The sequence below is a fragment of the Miscanthus floridulus genome, chromosome 7 (assembly GCF_019320115.1).
Source record: "Miscanthus floridulus cultivar M001 chromosome 7, ASM1932011v1, whole genome shotgun sequence".
NCBI lineage: Eukaryota > Viridiplantae > Streptophyta > Magnoliopsida > Poales > Poaceae > Miscanthus > Miscanthus floridulus.
Window position 1 is genome coordinate 95,298,979 of NC_089586.1, and position 26,946 is coordinate 95,325,924.

Below are 26,946 nucleotides of genomic sequence, written 5' to 3' on the forward strand. Positions count from 1 at the left end.
GTGGAAAAGGAGATTGGATGGTGGCAGTCTCGACGATAATCACCAGGGTCTGGATTTCCTTCTAGGATGGTGCGAAGGGATTCTTCGGGATGCTGGCCGATCAGCAGCATGTTGACAGTTTGCGAGCACTGGTCAGCGGTATGGTCGGCAAGAGTGAAAGTGCAATCAAGCCCCATTGTGGGTTTTGGTGTTGATGACCGCTTAATTTAAGGACTAATGAGATTTATTGAGATGACAAGCAGGGAATCATGAAAAGAGAATGTAATACAGATCATGGAGGTACCCCAATTCTAATGATGGCTATTCCAGCTCTTGGAGGTTTCATTCATTTACATTTTGAATATTGAGTTTAGGAAAAGCCGTACTATTAAGGGGGATTCTAGAACAGTCAGTCATCTGTTGAATCAAATGCTCATATTTCAATATTGACATCTTTACATCTAGCCAAGACACCAGCCAAAATTCCATCCACAACAGAGTGTCCTGGCTAGGGCGGCAGTGCCGCCCATTAAGGCCGGCAGTGCCGCCATTTAACGCTTAAGTATTTTCTGGATTATAAATACTGGTCTGAACGGTCACAACACAACCACTGCCATACCCCTTTGTCAACCTTGGATTCTAACCGTTACAGACAGACCAAGCTCTCCCTCTCTTACTCTCCATTGTTGCTCCTTCACCCTCCAAGCTAATCCTCGATTCCAACCAGCAAAACTTGAGAGAAAGGCAGCAAAACACTTGTAGAGAGTGGATCTACTACTTCCCAAAGTCTAAGGACATTTGGTTCACATTTGGCCAGTGGTTCTAGGGTTTGTTACTCTTGGAGCTTGCTCCTAGCCGGCTAGGCGTCGCCCTTGAGCTTGCCTCCTTCGTGTGGCAGCCTAAGGAGGTTTGTAAGCAACTCGTGCAGCTAAGAAGTCACCCCTCTCTTCAAGGATTTGATTTCTTGATTTGAGAACAAGGGGGAGTTGCTAAGCTCCTTGCCTTTGTGGCTAACCTCAACAATGTGGAGGTAGGCAAGCCTTGGTGGCGAGCTGAACAATGGAGTAAATCCTTGTCTATCGTGTGCTGTTATCTTTCATATACACTTGCATAGACATTGTTAGGGTTTGAGGATTTGATTTGAGCTAGAAAGTTATTTCTGTGGTATCTAGTCTTCGAGCTGGACTTTATCTTGATTCTACAATATTGAGTAGCTCAGGACATCTAGTTTATATCTGCAAAATCTCATCGTAAACTGAGCAATTTTTGAAGGGCGTTAGTGCCGCCCTATAGAGAGCGGCAGTGCCGCCCTCTGGTCTGATTACGTTTGAAGTTAAATTTTTACAGGCCTATTTACCCCCCCCCTCTAGGCTTCATATCCTTCTAGGAGATCCTACAAGTGGTATCAAAGCCGGTTACTTCACATACGCTTCACCGCATGAAGTATGGAAGGAGTAGAAGGTTCTAGAGGCGGTCGTGTTGATGAGAGAGCAGCTACCGTCGTCATAGAGGATGGCAGTAGCGGTGAACTCTCAGCATCGATGGCAAGCTCCACCTCTCTTCCTCCCGTCAAGACCACCGATGGGGAGATGAAGCGAGAAAGAAGATCAAGAAGAGAGAAGAAGATTGAAGAGAAAAGATTAGAAGAGAAAAAGAAAAGAAAAGAAGTTAGAAGAATCAAGAGACAAGAAAGAATCAAGAGAAGGGCAGCGAGAGCAAAGAAGGAGGGAAAGAAGGCACATGATGCATCATCAAGTGAGCTATCAAGTAGCTTGGACGATGGTGATGATGATGCCTCCTACCATGCCTCCAAGGGTGAAAAGAAGAAGGAAATAAAGGATAAGGGCAGCAGTAGCAACAAGAAGAAATATGCAGCCGTATCCTTTAATTATTCTTATTTGACTAACCATGATCGCAAGTCTTTCATAAATGTTCCCGCCGGCAAGTTACCTCACTTTGATGGAACTAACTTTGCCAAGTGGAAACATTTGATGAAAGCTTATCTTATTGGTCTTCACCCCGGTCTTTGGGAGATTGTTGTGAATGGATTTCAGACACCGGAAGATCCTGAAGAACCTACAAATGAAGAGATAGCAGCTGTCCATCTCAATGGCCAAACCACTAGCATACTTCTTAGTGCCTTGAATGGAAATGAATACAATAGAGTGATGAATGTTGATGTTGCAAAGCAAATTTGGGATACTTTGCATCTTGCACATGAAGGTGTTGATAAAGTGAGAAAAGTAAAGATTGATTTGTTGATGGCCAAACTCAATAGATTTGTGATCGTTGATGATGAAGGGCCACAAGAGATGTTTGATAGATTGATGACCTTGGTTGGGAAGATTAGAGGCTATGGTGGTGATGAGCTAGATGATCACAAAGTGGTGAAAATTATGTTGGAAGCCTACTCACCAAGGAATGAGACCGTGGTCACCTTGATTAGAGATAAGAAGAAGTTTGAGCACTTCACTCCAAATGATGTGCTTGGTAGATTGTTGACCTTTGACATGCAAAGAGAAGAAGCAAATGAAAGGAAAAAGCTTGGTGAGTTGCAAGCAAAGCTCGATGGCATGAAGATCAAGGATGTAGCTCTCAAAGCAAACAAGACAAGCAAGAGAAGCTTCTCCAACAAAGAAAAGGGCAGCAAGCAAGCATCAACAAGTCAACACAAGCAAATCAAGCAAAATCAACAAAATGATGAAACTACTTCATCCTCAAGTGAAGATGAAGATGATGGGGCTGATTTCATGAAGATAGATGACATGGCATTGTTCATAAAGAGATATCACAAGGGCCTAAAGAAGAATGGATACAAAGTGGTGCAAAGAAAATTTCCAAGCAAGAAAAAGAGAACTTGCTACAATTGTGGAAGCACGAAGCATTTCATTGCTAAGTGTCCCTATGACAAGAAAGAAAACAAATACAAGAGGGACAACAATGAAGTCAAGTTTGAGCACAAGAGAAGGCACAAGCAAGTGGGAGAGGCACATATCGGGCATTAGTGGGATTCAACCAAAGAGACCTCAAATGATGAGGATGAGAAGATTGCAAGCATAGCCATTCAAAAGCCATCCTCTACACCAAGGCTCTTCAACAATGACATGTCCGATGATGATGACCACCTCTCCACTCATGTTTCTCTTATGGCAAAGGGTGAGAAGGTAAAACGAAGAACCAAACCTCCTCCACCTCCTAGTGACATCTCTAGTAGTGAACTTAGTGATTCTAGTGATGATGATACTAGTGATGTTGACAAATATGCTAAGTTGACAAAGAAATTGGATCCTAAAACCAAGCTCTTCATCATAACTCTAATGGAGGAATTAGAAAGTGTCAAAGCTGAGCTAGCTGATAGAGATGAATATCTTGAGGAAACCAAAAAGTTGTATATTGGCTGCAAGGAAGCTTGTGAGTTAGAGAGAAGTGAGGTGAACTCTTTGAACAAGGCCTTGCCCAAAGAACAAAGAGAACATGCTCTCACAAAGAAGGCTAATATTGCACTCAATGACAAGTATTGTGTCTTAGTTGAAAAGCACAACAAACTTGAGAAGCAATATAATCTTCTATGCGAGAGCACCCCACTCCTCTCTAACACAAATGACACCTCTATTCCCTCCTCTAGCCAAGGTTGTGGTAAATGTTATAATCTTGATTTAAATATTTATTCCACTAACCTTGCAAACATGTAAGCAATGAAAAAGGAGATCACTAGGCTCAATGCTTTGCTTAGTGAAAAGTGCATGGATGACAAGAAATATGTTGGCAAAGAGAATCAACAAAAGAAGCCACAATACAAGAATGGAAGACATCCTTTCATTAAGGATGGGCTTGGGCACATCAAAGGAGGAAAAATAAATGGAAGAAAGATTGAAAAAGGGTATGAGTGTGTCTAGTTCGTGAGCAAAGGACAAATAGGTACAGAGAGGCCTGCACAGATGGCAGCACAGAAGCAGCCCCGAGCAGCACTGCCACCTACGGGTGGCAGTGCCGCTGTGAAGGGCGGTAGTGCCACCCCCCCACAGAAAAGGGAAGGCCACCTATTCTTCTTCTGCTCATGACAAGGCCAGTGGCAAGGTCTACATAGTGAAAAATGAGGTGCAGAAACCAAAAGGATCAATATGGGCCACTCCAAATAGATACTCTTATCAATCAAAGGCCTATGCACCTTGACATAGCTTGAGTTCTTGTTTCATGTTGAAGAACAATAGCAAAGGAGAAGTGATTGTCAAATATGTTGGCAAAGAAAGAAATACCTTTCTTAACACTTCTATTTGGGTTCCTAAGTTTCTTGTGACTAACATGCAAGGCCCTAAGAACATTTGGGGACCTAAATCAAGGAACTAAACTTGTTTTGTAGGCATACTCCTCCGGTGGATCAAGTTGGGTGCTTGATAGCGGCTGTACAAATCATATGACCGGAGAGAGGAGTATGTTCTCATCATATTCCCCAATGACCAACACAAATGAGAACATTGTATTTGGTGACAACTCAAAGGGGGATGTGATTGGTCTTGGTAAAGTTGCTATAACTCTTGAACATTCAATTTCAAATGTTTTACATGTTGATTTGTTAAGTTACAATCTACTGTCCATTTCACAATTATGTGAGATAGGGTACAATTGTCTCTTTATGGATAAGGGTGTAGAAGTCTTTAAAAGGGAGGATTCCTCTATTGTCTTTATGGGTCGCTTGAAGGGCAAGCTTTACCTAGTTGACTTCAACAAAAGTAAAGCAAAGCTTGAGACTTGTCTAGTGGCAAAATCTAGCATGGGTTGGCTATGGCATCGCCGACTAGCTCATGTTGGGATGAGGAACTTGGCCAAACTTTTAAAGAATGAACACATCCTTGGACTAATGAATGTTCACTTTGAGAAAGATAGGATATGCAGCGCATGCCAAGCCGGGAAGCAAGTAGGTGTACCTCACCCACCAAAGAGCATCATGACCATCACTCAACCTTTGCAGTTGATTCATATGGATCTCTTTGGACCGGTTGCCTACATTAGTATCGGGGGTAACAAATATGGATTGGTTATTGTTGATGATTATTCCCGTTTCACTTGGGTGTTCTTTGTCTTTGATAAGTCTCAGGTACAAGAGAAAGTAAAGACATTTGTGAGAAGAGCACAAAGAGAATTCAGTCTCCCTATCAAGAAAGTGAGAAGTGACAATGGGACCGAGTTCAAGAACACCTTAGTTGAAGAGTTTCTTGATGAAGAGGGCATCAAACATGAGTTCTCAGCTCCTTACACCCCTCAACAAAATGGTGTAGTGGAGAGGAAGAATAGAACACTCATTGACATGGCAAGGACAATGCTAGATGAGTACAAGACTTCGGATATTTTTTTGTGTGAAGCCGTCAACACCGCTTGTCATGCCATCAACCGTCTCTATCTACACAAGAAACTACAAAAGACTTCATATGAGCTTCTAACCGGTAACAAACCAAAGGTGTCATACTTTAGAGTGTTTGGGTGCAAGTGTTTCACACTTAACAAAAGACCTAAAACCTCTAAATTCGCACCTAAAGTTGATGAAGGCATTCTTCTTAGTTATGGATCAAATGAGCATGCCTATCGTGTCTTCAACAAAACCGTTGGTAGAGTTGAAGTCACAATAGATGTGACATTTGATGAATCTAATGGCTCTCAAGAAGAGCAAGTTGATTCAAGTGTTGTAGGAAAGGAGGATCCACCATGTGAAGCAATCAAGCAAATGGCTATTGGCGACATTAGGCCACTGGAAAGTCAAGCCATAGTTCATGAGGAACCTCAAGATGTTGTTGTACAAGATTCCGCTGACGTACTCGATCAAACATTGCAGCACACACCTGCTGGAAACCAGTAGGGCGGCAGTGCTGCCCCTACTTCAGCAACTGCTGCTACCTCTACAACAACTACATCACCTGAAGGGCTGAATTTAGAGCCCATACTTGAACAAGAAGAAGCTGAAGGTTCAGAAAAAGAATAAGAAGATGTTGAGTATCCAAGGTTACGCCAAACTATTCAACGGGATCACCCTGTTGACAACATCCTTGGAAGCATTCGAAAGGGAGTAACAACTCGTTCACATATAGCAAGTTTTTGTCAATATTACCCGTTTGTTTCCTCTTTGGAACCTTTGAAGGTAGATCAAGCACTTGAAGATTCGGATTGGGTTATGGCTATGCAAGAAGAGCTCAACAACTTTGAGAGAAATCAAGTGTGGACCTTAGTGGAAAGACCCAACACAAATGTGATAGGCACCAAGTGGGTCTTCTGAAACAAGCAAGATGAGAATGGTGTGGTGACAAGGAACAAGGCAAGATTAGTGGCACAAGGTTATACTCAAGTAGAGGGCTTGGACTTTGAGGAAACATATACACCGGTGGCAAGACTTGAAGCAATTTGAATGCTTCTAGCCTTTGTTGCCCATCATGACTTCAAGTTGTACCAAATGGATGTCAAGAGTGTATTTCTCAATGGCTCAATACAAGAGTTGGTCTATGTGGAGCAGCCACTAGGATTTGAAGATCCCAAGTTCCCTAACCATGTCTTCAAACTCCAAAAGGCACTCTATGGGCTTAAGCAAGCACCAAGAGCATGGTATGAATGCCTTAAGGAATTCTTGCTCAAACAAGACTTTGACATAGGCAAAGCCGATCCTACCCTTTTCACTCACAAAATTAATGGAGATATCTTTGTATGCCAAATATATGTCAATGACATAATATTTGGTAGTTCTAATAATTCTTTTTGTGAAGAGTTTAGTAGGATCATGACTAAGAGATTTGAGATGTCCATGATGGGTGAGCTGAAATTCTTCCTTGGTTTTCAAGTCAAGCAATTGAAGGAAGGGACATTTATATGCCAAACCAAGTACACCCATGATGTGCTAAAGAAGTTTGACATGGTGAATGCAAAGCCTATCAAAACTCCCATGCCAACCAATGGACATCTTGATCTCAATGAGGAAGGGAAAGTCGTGGATTTAAAGGTATATCGTTCCATGATTGGCTCTCTTCTTTACTTATGTGCATCTAGGCCGGACATAATGCTTAGTGTGTGCATGTGTGCTAGATTTCAAGCTAACCCGAAAGAGTGCCACTTAGTGGCCGTTAAGAGAATCTTGAGATATTTAGTACACACTCCTAACCTTGGTTTATGGTATCCCAAGGGCTCCAAGTTCGATTTGCTTGGGTATTCGGATTCTGATTACACCTGTTGCAAAGTAGATCAAAAAAGCACTTCGGGGACATGTCAATTCCTTGGACGATCTCTAGTGTCTTGGAGTTCTAAAAAGCAAAATTGTGTAGCCTTATCCACTGCCGAAGCTGAGTATGTTGCAGCCGGTGCTTGTTGTGCTCAACTACTTTGGATGAGACAAACTTTACAAGATTTCGGATGTCACTTTACCAAAATTCCACTCCTATGTGACAATGAGAGTGCAATTAAACTAGCAAACAATCCCGTAAGCCACTCAAGAACCAAACACATAGACATCCGTCATCATTTCTTGAGAGACCACGAAATCAAAGGAGATATCGAAATTCACCATGTTTGTACCAAAAAACAACTAGCCGATATTTTCACTAAACCTCTCGATGAGTCAAGGTTTTGTGCTTTGCATAGTGAGCTAAATATACTTGATTCTCGTAACATGGTTGGAACTATAGCACACCTCTGTTTGACAACCTAGCGACATAGGAAAAGTTTGTGAAAAGATTCAATTTTGTGTTTCAAAATGTTTTTCAAAAAGGCCACCTAAGGGTTGTGACCATTGTCTGTAATGTTGAATGCTTACTGTCATAATCCTTAGATATATATGTCCATGTTCTATATGAAGAACAGTCAAACAGGTTTTAGCCAAATACCTGCCAAATCGGCAGGGCGGTAGTGCCGCCCTATAGGGCCGGCAGTGCCGCCCATGAACCCTTCATGGGTTTATTGTGGATTTTGGCTGGGTCATGGGCCTCTTTATCTTCTATCCAATGCTTTAGGCTCCCGACCCCGTCCTCATTGTTTTGCCCAGAACCTGAGCACCTCTCCTCTCCTCTCCCTCCATAGAAGTGCTCTTGGAGATCCATTGCCATCCCCCTTGGCCGGCTTGTTGCTCCAACTCCTCCACCAAGTTCTTGCTGCGACATTGGTGGAGTTGCTGCTTGTGGAAGGCAGCCCTCTCCTCTTTCCCCCTCACTCCAATGTTTGGAAGCAAGGTGAAACCCTAACCCTAACTTGTTTTCTCTCTATCTATGCAATGTGGTGGTTCTGGTCGGGGATTTCAGTTTCTAGATGGAGTATAAAGGGATTGGAATAAGGAATAAGGGTTGGATGTGGTCAATTTGGTTCTACCTCTTTCGGGTGAACAGGGCAAGGGCGGCAGTGCCACCCTAGGGGGCCGGCAGTGCCGCCCCTGGCTGATTCAACCAGCCAATGCCTAGTTCATCAGTTTGGGAAGTCCCCAATGGACTGGATCCAAACCTTAAATATTGTTTTAGTTTGTGATATATTCAATCTTACAAATCCTTGGCTAGGGCATCACTTTCTTTTCGGTAGACTATGATTCTGAATCTTTGACAAGGTATAGAAGTAGTTGAAAACATCTGTTACCGAGAGAAGGAACTTTAGAGAAAATTCGTGAGAGTTACTGAGGGCGGCAGTGCCGCCCTACCTCTACTGATTCAAATAGCAAGCTCTCAATTCGATTATTCTCCAAATTTCCTCCTATTGTTAACCCCTGTTTGCAACCTCTTCTAAATTTTGTCATATACAGTTTCTTATCTAGTCTCATTTTAATTGCATAGATGGACCATGGAAAAAGAAAGTTGTTGTCAACTAAACACAAGGTCAAAAGAGGCAGGGGACAGGCATCCTACATTCCCAGTGATAGAAATCTTGATGAAGACCTTACTGAAGAAGAAAGAATTCAGAAGATGGGAAGGACCATTCGTGTGTGGCTTGATTCTCCTTTGCACATCTTAGAGTTTGATAGCAGCTACATGAGAGAAAACACTGATGTGTTCAACCTCAATCCTCCCCAAAACAATGACAATCATAAAGTCATTGATTATTCCATGAGTTGAAAAAAGACAGGTGAAGCTAGAGAGATTGATCCTTACTCCTCTGACAGATCTAATGGAATTGATTATAGATTTTGGAATGCTTTCCAATTTGATTTTTATGCCATAGCCATTCTATCCAAGTCAAAGGGCAAGATCAACAAGATGCAGTACATTGATTTTGGTGACCTGGAGAACAGAGATGATTATCAGTTTGCTGTAGCCATCAAAACCTGTGACCGCTTTGAGATGACAGATATCATGAGTTTCAGGTATGATTGGAACAAGGAAATTCTTGCACAATTCCATGCCACTTACTATTGGAACAGGGAAGTGGATGAGCTTCAATTGATGACTGATGGGCAACATTATCGCATTGATTTTGTCACCTTCTATCGCATTCTTGGTTTCGGACACATTCACAGGGGATATGATAGAATTCATAATGTACGTCATCTTGAGCCAATGGAAGTTAGCTTCATGTGGGAGGATCAAGATCTTGCTGTTCCTGATTGGTCAAAAACCAAGCTGAAGAGCTTCTATTACATCATGCACAATCTCTTTAGGAACACTCTTAACCCCAAGGACAACGCAACAGATTTGAATGGTTACATCACTAATGTGTTGTCTAGGTTTCCCACTAGTGACAAGTTTAATGTCACAAGGTTTATCTGGGTTGAGCTAGCATATGCCATGGATGATGGGAGGAGGTCCTTGCCCTATGCTCCTTATCTCATGTTTATGATTGAGAGAGTGACGGGCATGTGGTTCCCTAAAGATTGTGAGCACACCGCTTATAAGATCAAAAAGACACATGATGGCTTAGGGGGACTTAGTTCAGCTACTCAGCACCCTCATTCTGGAGGTCATGGAGATACTGGGGCAGTAGACTTTCACTCTTCTGGAGCTGCACATAGAGATATTCCTAAGCCGTCCAGGGCTAGGGAACAAAAGAAAAAGTCAAAGTGGGGGGAAATGAGTGCATGGATGATAGCAATCTTTGGTCATTGTGTGTATACTTCACAGACTGTTTATGAGGATAGATTAGAAAACAGGGAAGCAGTGAAGACTGCTAGGGAGATGGCAGGGCTGCCACCTCTTCCACTAGTGCAGCCACCACCTCAGTTCCCTAACTTGCCTCGCCTTTCCTCTTCTGATGAGGAGCAGGATCAGCCACAGGAGCACCATGACGAATAGCCAGATGATTAGCAGTTTGGACACTCATATGAGGCATTCAGTCAGTACTACGGGTATCCACAGGAGCATCATTTTGAGGAGCCGTCAAGGCAGCTGGACCTTGGTGCAGAGATTCACCCTACAGAGGCAGATCCACAGGTTCAGGCAGCTTTGTTTCGCACATACTTCAGGAGGCCGCATCCTTCGACGGATCAGCCAGGGCCTTCTCCTTCAGCTGGGGCAGCACCTTCGCAACGTTCAACACGTTTCACTTCACACACCCATGTCGCCGGACGCGCCCGCATCGATAGTGGTTCCGATGATGAGTGATTGGTTTTCTTTTTTTCTTCTCTTCTCTTTTTGGTACTTGAGGCCAAAGGGGGAGAAGTTTAGGGGGATCAATTTCTTTTCTTTGCTGCGCTGCGCTTTATGTCCAGATCTTGTTAGGTTTGAGAGTCGTTAAAAACTCTATTTGTGTAATAAGGCTACCTATTTGACTTTATTTGTGTTAGATATGGACATGTATTTATGGATTCTGTTTTAGCTTGTCATATTCTGATTTTATATTACTTTAGAATCATCCTATCTGCTGTGAAAATTTGGTTGTCACCTGACTATTATAGTCAGAGCGGCAATGCTGCCCTATAAGGCCGGCAGTGCCGCCCTATGCTATACCAGCCAGGGTTGAGTGCTTATATCTCATTTATTCTATCATATGCATCACAAATATTCTTGTGACACTTGTTTAAAGCACCCCATAGTAGGCATGGATGTAGGGGGAGGCCCCAAATCACTTTTATGTGAACATTGGTTTTTTATACCAATTTGAGAATTCAAAACTCAAGTCACGTATTTAGGGGGAGCTCTCTACACCCATGACTCATAAATATCAGTAATATGTTATATCCTTTGTAAGCTTAAATTGGGTTGTCATCAATCACCAAAAAGGAGGAGATTGAAAGTGCAATCAAGCCCCATTGTGGGTTTTGGTGTTGATGACAGCTTAATTTAAGGACTAATGAGATTTATCGAGATGACAAGCAGGGAATCATGAAAAGAGAACGTAATACAGATCATGGAGGTACCCCAATTCTAATGATGGCTATTCCAGCTCTTGGAGGTTTCATTCATTTATATTTTGAATATTGAGTTTAGGAAAAGCCATACTATGAAGGGGGATTCTAGAACAGTCAGTCATCTGTTGAATCAAATGCTCATATTTCAATATTGACATCTTTACATCTAGCCAAGACACCAGCCAAAATTCCATCCACAACAGAGTGTCCTGGCTAGGGCGGCAGTGCCGCCCATTAAGGCCGGCAGTGCCGCCCTTTAACGCTTCAGTATTTTCTGGATTATAAATACTGGTCTGAACGGTCACAACACAACCACTGCCATACCCCTTCGTCAACCTTGGATTCTAACCGTTACAGATAGACCAAGCTCTCCCTCTCTTACTCTCCATTGTTGCTCCTTCACCCTCCAAGCTAATCCTCGATTCCAACCAGCAAAACTTGAGAGAAAAGGCAGCAAAACACTTGTAGAGAGTGGATCTACTACTTCCCAAAGTCTAAGAGCATTTGGTTCATGTTTGGCCGGCGGTTCTAGGGTTTGTTACTCTTGGAGCTTGCTCCTAGCCGGCTAGGCGTCGCCCTTGAGCATGCCTCCTTCGTGTGGCAGCCTAGGGAGGCTTGTAAGCAACTCGTGCAGCTAAGAAATCACCCCTCTCTTCAAGGATTTGATTTCTTGATTTGAGAACGAGGGGGAGTTGCTAAGCCCCTTGCCTTTGTGGCTAACCTCAACAACGTGGAGGTAGGCAAGCCTTGGTGGCGAGCTGAACCACGGAGTAAATCCTTGTCTATCGTGTGCTGTTATCTTTCATATACACTTGCATAGACATTGTTAGGGTTTGAGGATTTGATTTGAGCTAGAAAGTTATTTCTGTGGTATCCAGTCTTCGAGCTGGACTTTATCTTGATTCTGCAATATTGAGTAGCTCAGGACATCTAGTTTATATCTGCAAAATCTCACAGTAAACTGAGCAATTTTTGAAGGGCGTCAGTGCCGCCCTCTAGTCTGATTACGTTTGAAGTTAAATTTTTACAGGCCTATTCACCCCCCCCCTCTAGGCTTCATATCCTTCCAGGAGATCCTACAGAGAGGATGGATATCTTCAACCTGGTCGGCGAATTTGCTCCTTAGGCCATCTTGGTGGATGGTCGCCGTATCCCCCAAGTTTTCCTGCTCAGCTTTCGATAGATCAGAGCCGAAGGCTGATCGGTGGTGAACCAGAGTGTTTAGAGGTGACTCCGTGAGGGAGAGGCAATCGGCGAGCTTCTGGCCAATCTGATCGATGGATGCGATCAGATCATTATTGCTGACTCGCTTCCTAGGGTAGAGGGGCAACGGGCGGCGAGTTGCTGGTGAAGACGACCTCGAAGGCGGTTCTGAGATCGGATCTGCTGCTGCAGGTGTTGAAGTAGTCAGAGAGAGTCGATCTGTACCGGCTTGATGATCTCTTCGTTCCCATCAGCATTGATGGTCTAGAAGATCGATCCGACCGTGAAGATCTGGTCGGGCCTCGGGGAGAACGAAGAGCTCGAGAGATGTACCATCTTGTTCGTTATGGATACAGCACGTATACCCCTACCTGGCACGCCAACTGTCGACTAAATATGCTCGGCAGTCCACCGAGGAGGATCCCCATGATGGTAGATTGATCGGAGGGATGCGCGAGATCAAGAATAAGAAGGCAACAGAGACACAAAAGTTAGACAGGTTTGGACTGTCAATACGACGTAATACGCTACTCCTGTGGTCTGTTGGTTTGTATTGGCTATCGTATGATACTGCGTGTGTTTTGATGGGGTCTCCTACCCGCCTTATATAGTCCAGGGGTAGGGTTACAAGTCGGTTAGATCTAGGAGATAATTGGAAAGTAATAACATATTACAGGAATCATGGGATCATATGTATCCTAACAGATCTTGTAGTATCTTCAGGATATCTTCTCGATGTCTTGCGGGACGCACCAAGCAACGCCGTGCTCTGCAAGGCTTCGTCTTGTGGGCTGGACCACCCTTGGGGGCGCAGCCCATGTGGTCTGCCATGGGTATCCAGGGTCGTACCCCCCACATTAATTCTATGCCAACTGCAGCTGTTGTTTCTGAAGTGAGCAAAGAACTCCTCTCAAGCTTGAGTGGTTCAAATACTCAAAAGATGATAGAAGTACTCAGATATGACTCCGATATTGCCAAGATAAGGGGAGTAGTCGACCAAATCTGCCCGCAATTCGGTGTACTTGATCAAATGATCGAGTTAATAATTTTTTTAAGTAGCAGTCGGTCTCTATCTATTCTTCTTGTCAATATGTCTGATAAACATGACTCGTGTAGGGTCTGAACCTTTGTGTGGCTGATCAAGAAAAAATTATTCAACGCCAGTGTATGGAGGAGCAAATTCATGGAGAGGAGAAATACTTAACTGAAATTAAGGAGCTAAAGAATGCCCTCCATTCTAAGGAAGTTGAGGCCCATACAGCAAGCCAAATACTCGGCGCCCATATCTCGGAGCTGGAAACTGTTGTAAAGCGTGTTGCTGTGGAACGGGATGCCGTCATAGAGCGTGAGTCCAAGACATATCAAGATCTAAACAATGTAAAAGCTCAAGCAAAGAAGGCCAAGGGTTCTTTGGAGAAAAAATTGAAAGGTAAGTAGAAATCCTTCATCCAAGTATTAATTTTTTTATTTTGGTATACGCTGATCTCTTCGCACTTTTGTAGAATCAGAAAAGGAAGTGCAAAAGAAGACTGATAAAGCACTTGGCTAGAAGAGAGCCTTCGGAGAGAAAGACGATGAGCTCCAACAGGTACTAACCGAAGCTAAAAATACTCTGGCGGACGCAGAGCAAATATATCGTGATACTGATCAGGATCTTGCGCAGGCATTAGTCTCCAAGCAACAAAAGGAGCAGCTAGAGTTAAAGAACTTAGAATTATCAGCGATGTGCGAAGCTTTGGAACCGTTGCAAGATATGATCCCCGAGGCGGAAGAAGAGGGTACTATACCTATCCCGAAAAGGATTAAGTTTGCGCCTAGCCGCCTGGGGAAGTATATCAATGATATGGCGCAAATGATCCTAAAAAACCTTCTAGCAACATTCTAGGTACATCTTCCACAGTTAGATCTGAACACAATCAAGCGGAAGCCGCGTGGATGTACCGATGCTGATATATCCAAGGCTAGAGAGGAGGTGAAGAAACTAGCCACCGAGTATGCCACCAGCTTAGGATTAGTCGACCAAGAATAGTCTTCTTGAATAGATATCTGTAACATACATTTTTTGTCTTAAAAACATTATGAAATATGATGGAAATCGATATTGATTCCAAGTGTATATAAAAATTTATATTGTTCCTTAGGATTTTTGCTCCTTAGGATGAAAGCAACCGCGATCTTTATAGGACTCGTCAGCCCTTAAGATGGGTTTTGAAAAGCGCGGAAAGCACTTATAGTCGCAGCGTGTGCAGCCATGGAGGCTATTTTTTAGTCTCCTTAAGCATTTGCAGCGTGTGTGGGTCCATTTATCATTACTATGGACATATTTGACAGGAATTAGCATGTTGCTATAAGTCAATAGTTATTATAATCACAAAAGAGGGGGCATATTAGTCGGATGACTACTTGAACCAATAGTGTATGGAAGCGTAGTAGTCAGATGACTACAGACCAAAACACATAAAACAGTGGGTAATAGAAAAAAATCCAGACAGCAATTGAGTCAAACTGTACTTTTATTAATAGAATAATAAAAGTATATAATTGTGACTCTGACTCTATCACATCTGAGTAAAGCTACGCATAAAATCTGTGCAACTGATCAATGTGCCAGGTATTCTAAACCGGGCGTCCATCTTCTGTCATAAGCTCGAAAGTCCCGGGTCGGGTAACTTTAGACACAATGAAGGGTGCTTCCCAAGGACTCATTAGCTCGTGGCGTCCAGAAGTGTTTTGAATTCGTCGAAGGACTAGGTTTATTGACCGACAACTCATCACGGGCTTACCTAGGATGATTGTTTGGAGGACTTCGGTGTATGCAGATTTCGAAAGTAAATGTAGATACAACGATTTATACTAGTTCAGTACACCGGAATAGCGTCCTATGTCTAGTATGGGGTAAATAGTATATTGCGCCCTGCGCTTGGAGTTTAGACCGTGAGGTCTGTTCCTCTTAGGTTGTCTTAGCGGTGCCGATCTAGGGAGCCCTGCCCTCCTTTATATAGTCTAGAGAGCATGATTCCTAATCGATTACAAGATTGGAGTCCTAGTAGAATTATAAGTGATAATACTACTAGAATTATATACGGAGAGTCCTAGTCAGACTAGGTCTTCGCCTTTCCTTGCGGGGTACCTGAGGACTGTGTCCGTCAAGCCCCCGAGCTCATCATGATTTATCGATAGAAGTCTTCTTGAATCTCTTCGAACATACCGAGTAGAATCAAGCATCATCCGAGTACTTTTTGAGAGAAACCGTGATGTTCTCTTGAAATCAATATGCATCACCACCAGGTGAAACATATATGCTTAGCCCCCAAGCCTCTTGCTCTTTTGCATAAAAAGCTGGAGGGTCTTGTCTTGAACTTGCTTCAATTTCTTTCGAAGAAATTTGAGTGCATCCGCTGAGGATATGTCTCGCAGCCCCCGAGCCTACAATTTGACTACTCTGTAGTCGATTATAGGATCTTGTTGACATCCTCAAGGGTGCAACCATGTAACCCTCCGAAGACAATATTCAACGACCGCTTATCGCCGAGTGGTTGAGTGCTTGCAAACTTCATCTTCCATCCTTGAGTTGAAGCCCCCGGACGCAGTCGGAGCGATACCGACTAAGCCGAGGCAGTGGCCAAGCCCCTGAGCTTATTGTCAACTAAGCCATGGAGGTGAAGAAGCTTGATCGCAGCGACGAAAGTAGAGCACTTTGTGAGCCCAAGGCTTCGGATGGCAGTCTTCTCACCGGAGACCCCATATCACCACCACCTTAGAACTCCCAAAGCTCCGTAACAAGCTGTGGAGGCAAAGAGGCCTGATCGAAGCAGCGGAAGCAGCCAACGTGGTGACCGAGTAAGGTAGCTCGTGCAGGCACATTCCACACCCGATGATGTGGTCCAGATCTGGTCCCCTGCAAAGTAAACATACAAAAGTATGTAATAATTGATATACAAGATATCGAGTTTGAAACGTGTCCCAGCAATATAAAATGCGAGTGAAATAGTAAGTCAGGAGCATGTTCCAGTATTATAAAATGCATATTAAATTTTTTCGTGTCTTGCTCTTGCTAGGCCATGTAATTTTTCCAGGTAGGTGTCCTGTTACGTTTAAGCACCTGGTCCCTATTTTAGCCGTTGCTCATTGTCGAGACGTTAGGCGTGACAGAAGAGCCGAGGTTTCATGGATTAAGACGTGTGCTACCCGAGTACTTTTGCGACCGTTTTGAGATGACTAGAGCAGTCAGCGCTGCACGAAAAAAAATACGTGTTAAGCGCATGCTATCCCGACTACTAGCGCGGAGCTGTATGGGTAGTCGGGAACACAATTATGGTATGACCGTGGAGGCGCACGGATAATATCCGAAGATATATAAAAATTAAAAAAAAATAGAAAAATATTAAAGCTTGACTTAACTTGATTGATGATGGAGTGGAATAGTTGGACACCGCGAGAGTAGTCGGTTGTTGCGAAAATAAATGAGTCGAGTAGTCGATCGCCGCGGCCGAGTACTCGGACACCACGGCCAAAGTAGTCGGAACCGTGGCCGAGTACTCGGAGCCTGTCCCCAACTTGTGCGTCGGGTCAAGTAGTCGAACAGTCGAAGTAGCCATGAAGTTGTTGTCGTGGTCGTCGCAGCGTATCGAACCGTTGGTAAGAAGCCTTGGGCAGGGTTCGGATGCATGGCAGCAGTAAAGGAAAATAGCCTGAACATCATGTCGAACTCCTTGCTTGTTTGTCAATGACGAAGGCACACCTAAGCATGCACGTGCCAGCTCATATTTGCAATTAGCCTGCTGCTGACGTAACACAACAAAGGATCCGCATCGTGATGTTGCATCTTGCATGTTGGTTGTTCACGGCCCGCTTCCTTATTTAGATGGTTTGTCATCCTGTTTGTGGGCATGCTCGTTGTGCACGATGCCTTCACCGGTGGTATACGATCACGTAATGGGCACAGCGCCGCTTTGATGTTGCATGCTGACAGGCAATTTCTTTTGATTTTCGACATTGCTGCCAAGCCCCAGAATCTTCCTTGACGTGCGCTCTTAATTAAAGGCTTCGAGCCTAGCCCGTATACGCGTCAGTACTGGGTTCAGGACGATTCTGAGTCCCACTTCGAGAAGGAAAACGGCCGGACCGTCTTGAAGACGAGATGGGCCACGGAGTCACGCCGCCCAACATCGGGACTGCTACCCGACTCTGGGCATCTCGAACCGTGGCATGATGACATTATGCTGCCACCGCTCTAAACTCATTTTTTTTTTTTAGATAATGGATAAAACAATATCCGGCCTCTACATCCATAGATGTACACAGCCCATTATTATAAAGTTTTGAAGAAAAAAAAGAGAGAGCCAGTCTTATAGATCGACCCGGACGCTAATTCAAATAGTATAAATGTTTCCATCCTTTATTGGATATCTCTAAAGTAATTATTTCCAATTTCTTGCTCATCGTAGAGAGCGCGTCCTTGGCTATCTCATCACGCTGCAGCTGGGCCCAAGAGCGTAACCAGTTCGCTCCTCTGAAAATTACCTGCATCATAGAGTTAGATCTCATTTGATTAAAAATAACATCATTACGGCATCTCCAAATAGCCCAAAACATGGCAGCCACCCCCACCCAAATCAAATTTCTAATCCTTTTATTTTGATTAGTTAGCCAATTACTAAACATGTGGCTGATTGATCTTGGTTGGGTCAGACTAGTACCAAAAAAGATAATCCTCCATATCATTTTGGTAAGGGGACAGTCTAGGAACAAGTGTTGGATAGTTTTATTCCCATTACAGCAGATGCACTTCTGACTCCCCTTCCAATTTTTCCTAGCGAGGTTGTCTTTGGTTAAGACGACACCCCTATGCAAGAACCAAAGAAAGATTTTAATTTTTAGAGGAATTTTTATCTTCCAGATCTTCCTATGACGAAAAGGTGTTTGTGTATCTATAAGATAGAGATACATAGAGCGGACAGAGAATAACCCAGATTTGGTTAAACTCCATCTGAAGTAATCTGAACCTTCGACCAATTCGACATTTGAGATCCGTGCTACTAAACTAAGCCATTCTGCAAGTTTATTATCCACCAGAGCCCTTCTAAAAGAGATGTTTAGTGGGCTAGTAGTCATCACTTTTGAGACTGTTGCGTGAGGATCCCGCACTATATTATATAAGGATGGATATTTAAATTTCAGAGGCTTATCTCCTACCCATGTGTCGTCCCAAAACCTAGTGTTGGTTCCATCTTTAATATCGAATGAACCATTAGCCAGCACCTCATCTTTGATATGCATGAGTCCTCTCCAGAAATGAGAGTCATTGGGTTTGGCTGCCACCTGAGTTAGGCTCTTGGAGCTTAAGTATTTATTCCGTAAAAGAGATTACCATATGCCTTCTGAGTTTAGCAGATTAACCAGCCATTTGGCTAGAAGGCATTTATTTTGCAATTGTAAATTTAGGATACCTAATCCTCCTTGGTCCTTAGGACGGCAAAGGATGTCCCATCTGGCAAGACGATATCTATGTTTATCTGAGTAGCCTTGCCAAAAGAACCTTGATCTATAATGATCCAGGTTTTTAATGACCCCCTTAGGGATCTCAAAGAAGGACATCATAAACATAGGTAGGCTGCTTAAGACTGAATTAAGCAGAACTAGTCTACCCCCATATGACAGGTATTTCGCTTTCCAACAAGAGAGTTTCTAGTTCGAAACGATCTTCCACCTTTCTCCATTCAGAATTCAGGAGTTGTCTATGGTGCATTGGGATCCCTAGATATCTGAAGGGATATTCCCCTGCATTGCATCCAAAGAGACTAGTATAAAAGGATTCCATCTCTTTAGCTGCACCATAGCAGAAGACTTCGCTCTTGTGGAAGTTGATCTTCAGCCCAGATAGCTGTTCAAAAGCGCAAAGCAACACTTTCAGATTCTGTGCTTGTTCTGGGTCGTGATCAATAAAGATAATGGTGTCATCTGCATATTGTAATATGGACAGACCATCGTCTATAAGGTGGGGGACGACACCTCTTATCTGACCATCGGCTTTTGCTCTGTTAATAAGTAGAGCTAGCATATCTGCAACGATGTTGAATAAGATTGGTGACATTGGATCTCCCTGTCTGAGTCCACGTTTGGTCTGGAAATAGGGTCCTACATCATCATTGACCTTGATTCCCACACTTCCTCCGGTGACCATAGTTTCAACCCATCGACACCATTTGGGGGAGAAACCTTTCATTCATAGCGTTTGTTGTAGGAAAGGCCACTTCACTTTGTCGTATGCCTTTTCAAAGTCAATCTTGAAAATGACACCGTCTCTCTTTTTGGTGTGAAGTTCATGGATGGTTTCGTGTAAGATAACGACCCCTTCCATTATGTTCCTACCTGTCATAAAGGCAGTTTGCGTTGGTCTCACCACAGTTTTACCTACCATATTAAGCCTAGTTGTGCCCACTTTAGTGAATATTTTAAAACTCACGTTAAGAACACAAATTGGCCTGTATTGCTGAATTTTTATGGCATTATTCACTTTTGGGATTAAGGTAATAATACCAAAATTAAGACTGTAGAGATCAAGAGCCTCCCTATGTAGCTCAGTAAATAAGGGTAGAAGATCATCCTTGATCACTCCCCAAAACACCTGATAGAATTCCGCAGGAAAACCATCCGGCCCTGGAGCTTTATTATGCTCCATCTGGAAGACCGCCTCCCTCACTTCAGATTCAGTGAACGGGCTGATGAGGATGTCGTTTTCCTCCGGTGATACCTGTGGAATATCCAGGTTTTGGTCTTCCCTAAGGGAGATATCGAAATTCTCCGGCTGGCCAAAGAGTTCTTTATAATAAGTCGTAATATGACTTTTGAGATGATCATCACCCACCTTGATCATTTTCAAGTTTATAGATATGTTGCTTGCGATGTTTCCCGTTGGCAACTAGATGAAAGAACCGAGTGTTAGCATCCCCTTCCAAGAGGGTTTTAACTTTGGCTCTCTCATACCATTTTAGTTCCTCCTCTCTCAGAAGGTTAACTAAACGTTCTTTTAGATAATGCTTCAGATTAATCTCTTGATCAGATAAGGGAGAGATCTCAGCTTTCTTATCAAGATTCTCTAAAAGAGCTAGCAGAGTCTTTTTTTCTTTTCGATATGACCCTGCAGTGTGTTTCGCCCAGCCCCTTAGATATTGTCGGAGTCTGCGGATCTTGAACTACCAACATTCAAGGGGGGTTGACCCAGAGCATGGAGATTGCCAGATATTTGCAACCATATCATAAAATCCATCTCGTATCAACCATCCCCTCTCAAATTTGAAAGGACGATTGTGGGTCTGGTGGGTTGAAGCACCTGTGTTAAGAAATAGGGGAGTATGGTCAGAGATATTCCTATCCCTAGGTTCTACTGTTGTCAATGGGAACATGATTTCCCATTCCGTGCTAACGAGAACTCTATCTAACTTCTCAAAGGTTGGATTATCCCCTGGCCCCGCCCATGTGTATTGACGGCCTGCCATTGTAATCTCCTTAAGATCTAGAGATTCAATAATAGCATTAAAAAGATTTGGCCATTTAGGGTCAAAGTCCCCAGAACTTTTATCTTCTGGGCCTCTCATTATGTTGAAATCTCCTCCTAACATATATGGAAGGGTTTCTTTGGAGCACGTGTTGGCGAGTTCTACTAAGAAAGCACTCTTATTCTGTAGTTGTGCTGGTCCATATACCGTATATAGCACAAATTTGAAGTCATTTGATTTGACTCTTAGGGTGAATTTTACATAAAAATCTCCCTCAGCAATGGCTCCAATGTCAAAAACATTCAAGTCCACACCTAGAAGGATGCCCCCAGACCTACCGTGGGGTGCCATGGTGTGCCAAAGAAAATCATGTCCCCCACAAAGATTTTTGAGAACATGATCCGGGAACGAGTCCCGTCCTGTTTCGGATAGAGCAATAAAATTAATTTGCTCTTCCTTCACTAATTCAGCCAAAAACCTGTGCTTAGCCAAGTCTCCAAGACCTCTGCTATTCCAGAAAACACCCTTCATTTTATAATAATTTTTGAGGGGGTCTTTGGCTTTTTGGGAAGTTTGCCATTAAATGTATTCTTGGCATTATTATATTTTTTCTTCCGTCGGAGTGGAGAGAGATCTATGATTTGATCATTCTCCTCCTCCAGCAAATTCTCATTTAGATTTCCACAGGCGTGGCTGAGAATTGCATCAATTTGGTCATCCCGCTCATCATCACTCTCAAGATTGGAGAGTTTAGATTTAGCAGAACCTTTCTTTGTATTAGCACATAAAACTAACCTGTCTACCTCTAAGTTTTTTATTGTAACTACATCTGAGGTACCTAGGTTGATGCCTACCCTACCAAGGTTTGAAAGGACTTTGGAATCTGGAAAGCTAGTGAAAGAGTTACCTGGGAATTCAAGGTTCTTCTTAGCTGCCAGCCGTTCAGCCTTGTGTAGTGTATGGACGTCCGTCGTTGCCGCATTCCTGGAGCTTCGACGTGGCGCTTTGATGGGCGCTGCCATAACTGCAGGTGCCATCTCTCCCACTGCCAGGGTAGTAGTGTCCACGGATATGGTCACCTCCTCTGTATAGGTCGCAGTCGGCGTGACAGGTGGTGCGGCTTGCTCTTCAGTTGATGACGAGATGAGGTTGCCAACCGCATGCATCTCCACTGCCCTGGCCAAGGGCAGTCGGTGAGGCCGGTGCGGCCTATGGTAGGGATCCAGCGTCCTCAGATCCCGCTGGGAGGAGATCTGTGCCAGCTTGGGGGGTAGGTGCCGGTGATGGACCCCCCGAGCCAGGTAGTGCCACTGCGTCAACCTCAAGGTCTCCCACTGTAGGCAAGGGAGACACGTGCGGGCTGCCTGGGCGGCACAGGGCCTCGCCACCCATGATGTCGTCGTGGTCCTCAGCAATGGCTGGCGCAGGGGGAGTGGCTGAGGGTGGCATCACTGCCCTCGCCATCACCCTGCGCGGCCACTGGTAGCTCCGGAGGTGGTGTGGTAGTGTAGGGGAGGAGGCATATGGGTTCGGTTGATGAAGCACCCCCCACGCCCACCCCCCCAACAGCCTCGTCCGTCGCGGTGGTAGAGAGCTCCGCGGCCAGTGGATCCACCGTCGGGCTAGGATAGCCCGGCAGTGAGGTACCCAAGGTCGGTGCGGCCACGCCGCACTCCAGCGCGAGAAGGGGGGCAGTAGGCGATGTAGAGCCCCCCAACTCAGCATGATCAGTCGACGTCGTCGGCGATGACAAAAAACAGAAGAAGGGTTGATTTTGTTAGGTGAATCAACAAGCTTATTATAATCAGCCAATTCTTCAGCTGTCAGAGGAGAATAAGTCTTCCTCATATCACCGTCTTCTGACTCTAGCATGACTCTGATACTGATCTCATTAATGAGCTGCGTGCATGTTAGATCCAGGGCCTCTTCTACCAAAGCAGCTTGCTTCTGAGGGGGCAAATTCTGTGGAGGTGCTGAAGATTTGTCAGAAGCTTTTGTATTATTCTGGGGGTGTTGGGGATTATGAGCTTCCGCATCTTCCATCTCACGGTCGCTCCCTTCCGGCTCCTTATCACTATCTCCCAACATATCATCATCCGTCAGATCAACTGGATCAATCTGTATAGCTTCATCGGCCTTAAAATACAGGCGGTAAATGCCAGTGCCAGCACACACATCAGCAAACTTTGGGATCTTTTTAACATCATAAACAGCCACTCGGATACGAACCTGACCAGTCGCCCGAAGGTGTATCATATCCACCTTTTGTGTAGCCCCAATAATGGTCCCTACTGCCCACAGTGGAAGAAAAGAAAGAAGTACCCTGGGCACCTTAGTGACTGTCACCCATACTTGGTCCAGTATTTTAATGGGTTGGACATCATCCACATACTCAGCAAATGCGATAGTGCCTTCCTTGTTCTTTGTGGTGAAGGTACCAATTGCTATCATGCGATCAAGTTCTTCCTTGCTTGGAAACGGGACAACAAAAGATTTTGCCTCTAGCTGCTGCACCTCCCATACCCAACGAACTGGGATAATCCTCGCCAGTTCAGCCTGAAGTAGCTGAGCAGAAACTTCTCCCGCTTCAACAGTGATGAAGGCTGCAGCTGACGACTGAATAGTGTCCACAATGTGATTGTTCCTTGCAACCTGAATTTGGAAGAAACCCATCCCATCCTCAGCGGCGCCACAGAAAGCGACCGATAGTTTGGGGCCTCGCAGCATTGGACATTTGTTGGTGTAGTGCTCCTCTATGCATATAGAACACTCCAACTTCACTGATGGATCCTTCCTCTTCCTCTTCTTGCCCTGTTCATCGTCCACCATCTTGCCTTGCTCTTCGACTCCCCAGGTGTGACCAACTTCCTAGGGGACCCTCGACGGCGACCTCAGCGTGTGCGCGATTGGCCCCGGAGTTCCCCCCGGAGTCCGCCGCGCCAACAAGATCGACAGCCCCCGGCGCTGGCCTAGGGTTGTGGCCGCGACCTCGGTCAGCGCCACGACCACCAGCCGGGGGATGGCCACCGCGACCACCAGCCGGGGGAGGGCGACCACCGGCCGGGGGTGGTCCACCGCGGCCTCCACGTCCGCGATCCCTGACCATGGTCCGCGGCTGTGGCTCTCCTCACGTCCACGGCCCTGGTTCTCCTCACGGCCATGGGAGTTGACCAGACCCCTTCCTTGACCTCGGCTGCGATCAGATGGGGCGCCGTGTCTTGGTGCACCCCGACCCCCTCTCCTCCCCACGTCTCCACCCGCCATTATCACGTCGCGGTAGGACGGCCTCGGTGCGGCGGTGGTGACGAACAGAGAAGGGTTCACGAGGCGTCGGGTAGGTCTTCGAATTCCTTGTACAGGTGGTTGGGTCGGGGTTGGCCGGTTGGGTTCCGGCGCCGGTCGAGTCTGAGTCGAAACCGCCACCCGGTCGGCCTGGTCCTGGTTGAGCCGCACCGGTTCGGGGGTCCGGGTACCAGGATGGAATTTTGAAATTTGAAACCCCGCGAGACGCGGATCTCCGCCGCACGGACGACGGGGAACCCGCTGCTGCAACGCCGGCTGGAGATAGTCGCCTGATGGTCGCTGCCGGTGTAATACACGGTGGCGGTAGTGGGCCTCTCCAGATGTTCTTCCATGGCGCCTTGATCCGCCGAGGAGGGGGCGGCGCTGGTGAAGGCAGAGGCGCCGGAGATGATGATCGAGGGGCCGGGGTGGAGGTCACCGTCGCCGGAGAGATTCGTAGCGAGGTGGGTTCGGCATCACCAAGTTCCTCGCACTCCGAGTCAGTATCCGAATCGGAATACCAAAATTTGCCAGCGCAGTTGATCTTGATCCGCACCGCTAGGCTCAGTCGCTGTTATCTTCCTCAACGCACGTCGTGTCACCGGGACAATCTTCACGGATGGCATCCTCCATGCCAGGGAGATCACGGGGCGGTGAGATGTGGCCACCGCCTGGCTTGCCGGCGGTCGCCGCTCTTCCTGAAGGTTGTCTCAAGCGAAAACCGGAGCAACCCTTAACCAACTTGTCTCCCCGCTCTAAACTCATGGTTGCACGATTAAGGTCTTCAGCGTTGATGCGTGGCGTGGCCGCTGGTACGGTGCCGTCTTGCTGAACACCGGCGGTCGGTTTGTAGATTGATAGGCTCCACGTTTCCCATGTGAGAGTATGCTGCTGCAAATCGTCACAGGATGTTGAGGTGACGACGAGAACCGCGGCGAGTTTTCGACGAGTACTGACGAGCCGCTGCAGATGTCGGTCTTGAGGTCCATAGAGCTCCTGATCACAATTGCGCCTAAAGCCTTTACCTGATGCGCCAGCTGTTGGTGTTTAATTACCAGCAACATGCCACGGGATCACCCGAAGCAGTATTTGGTGAACATCGGCATGAGCTATTCTCGATGGATTACAGAGAAGACAACGATTTATACTGGTTCGGGCCCTCGAGATCGAGTAATAGCCTTACGTCCAGTTAGCGTGATGCCTTTTCTGTATTGTATGATTGGATTAATTATACAGGGGTACCGCATGTCCCTCTTTATATAGAACAGAGGACAGGACGGTCAAGTCTAGTCCTAATCAGGTTACCAACAAAGAGTTCTAATTCAAATACAAGGAACATTTTCCTTTTATTCCCGACTAATCCTATCCTTAAATACTTGAAGATTACGCATCCTGTCTCATGTCTTCAAGTCAAATCCGGCCTGAACTAGGATTCTGCCGAGTACTCGGCCCATTAAAGAATCCCTAGGATCCTGATCCATCAGCCCCGCTGCCCCTTGACGGAACAGGATCCTAGGGATTCCATAATGGGTCGAGTACTCGGCAGAATCCCGGTTCAGGCCGGAATTGACTTGAGGAAATGAAGCATGGAGGTGTATTCTTCAAGTATTCAAGAATAGGATTAGTCGGAAATAAAAGAAAAGTGTTCCTTGTAATTGAATCAGAACTCTTTGATTGTAACCGATTAGGACTAGACTTGACCGCTCTGTCCTCTATTCTATATAAAGAAAGACAGGCGGTGCCCCTTGTACAATCAATCCAATCATACAATACACAAAAGGCATCACGCCGACTGGACGTAAGGCTATTACTCGATCTCGAGGGCCCGAACCAGTATAAATCGTTGTCTTCTATGTAATCCATCGTCAACAGCTCACACCGAAGTTCATCAAATACTGCTTCAGGTAATCCAATGGCAGGTTGCCAGTGATCAAACACCGACAGCTGGCGCACCACGTAGGGGCTTTCGGTGATTTAGTGATCGAGAGCTCGATGGACCTCGATGTCAACATGAAATTCCCGGCGGGATTAGTGATCACTTTCGGTTCTTGGGTCTATAAAGCAGACGAAGATGGTTTGCTCCACGATCAACTCAAAGACATGATTGAAGATCAGGGCACTTCAAACCCACCTAGAGGCAAGGTGGATCAACTCGCCTAAAATTTTTCAGATTTTTCAATTTCAGAACTAATTCAGACTCCAAAACAAAATAAATTCGGGTTGTACTCGGACTCTGCTTTGGCCTGTCCCTACCGACTACCACTCGGATTGAAGAACTCTGTCTCTATTTTTCAAGAGTTGTACTCAGACATGGTTCCCTATCTACAACAAGTTCTGCTAAGCGGACCTCTTCACGGACTGGTATTCACATCTACTCTAGAAGAAAGTATCATACATTGGCCTCTTTAGGATACCTCGGTTCATTCCTGAGTAGTCAATATGCTGTCCCAGTTGCCATTTCAGCAAGGATCTCCGTTGTCAGTTATTCAAGAGCAGGGTTCAACCGAGATATTGCATGCTTCAGAAAGCACAGGATCTATGACGAGCAGTACTCTCCCCTATTCCCATAGTAGGGAAATTTTTATGCTTCGGCCACCTTTACACCCGCCTCAAGCTTCACACGTTCTCTCGGATGATGAAACACCTAGCATGGTCTCAGACGAAGATCCTGAACCCCCCAATGAACCCGAG

The 26,946-nt window shown here is 45.2% G+C and overlaps 1 pseudogene; it reads right to left on the reverse strand.

Annotated features, from left to right (window-relative positions):
- Nucleotides 1-17,842: 17,842 nt before the first annotated feature.
- LOC136465887 (uncharacterized) lies at nucleotides 17,843-24,237 on the reverse strand (annotated as a pseudogene).
- Between the last annotated feature and the right edge of the window lie 2,709 nt (nucleotides 24,238-26,946).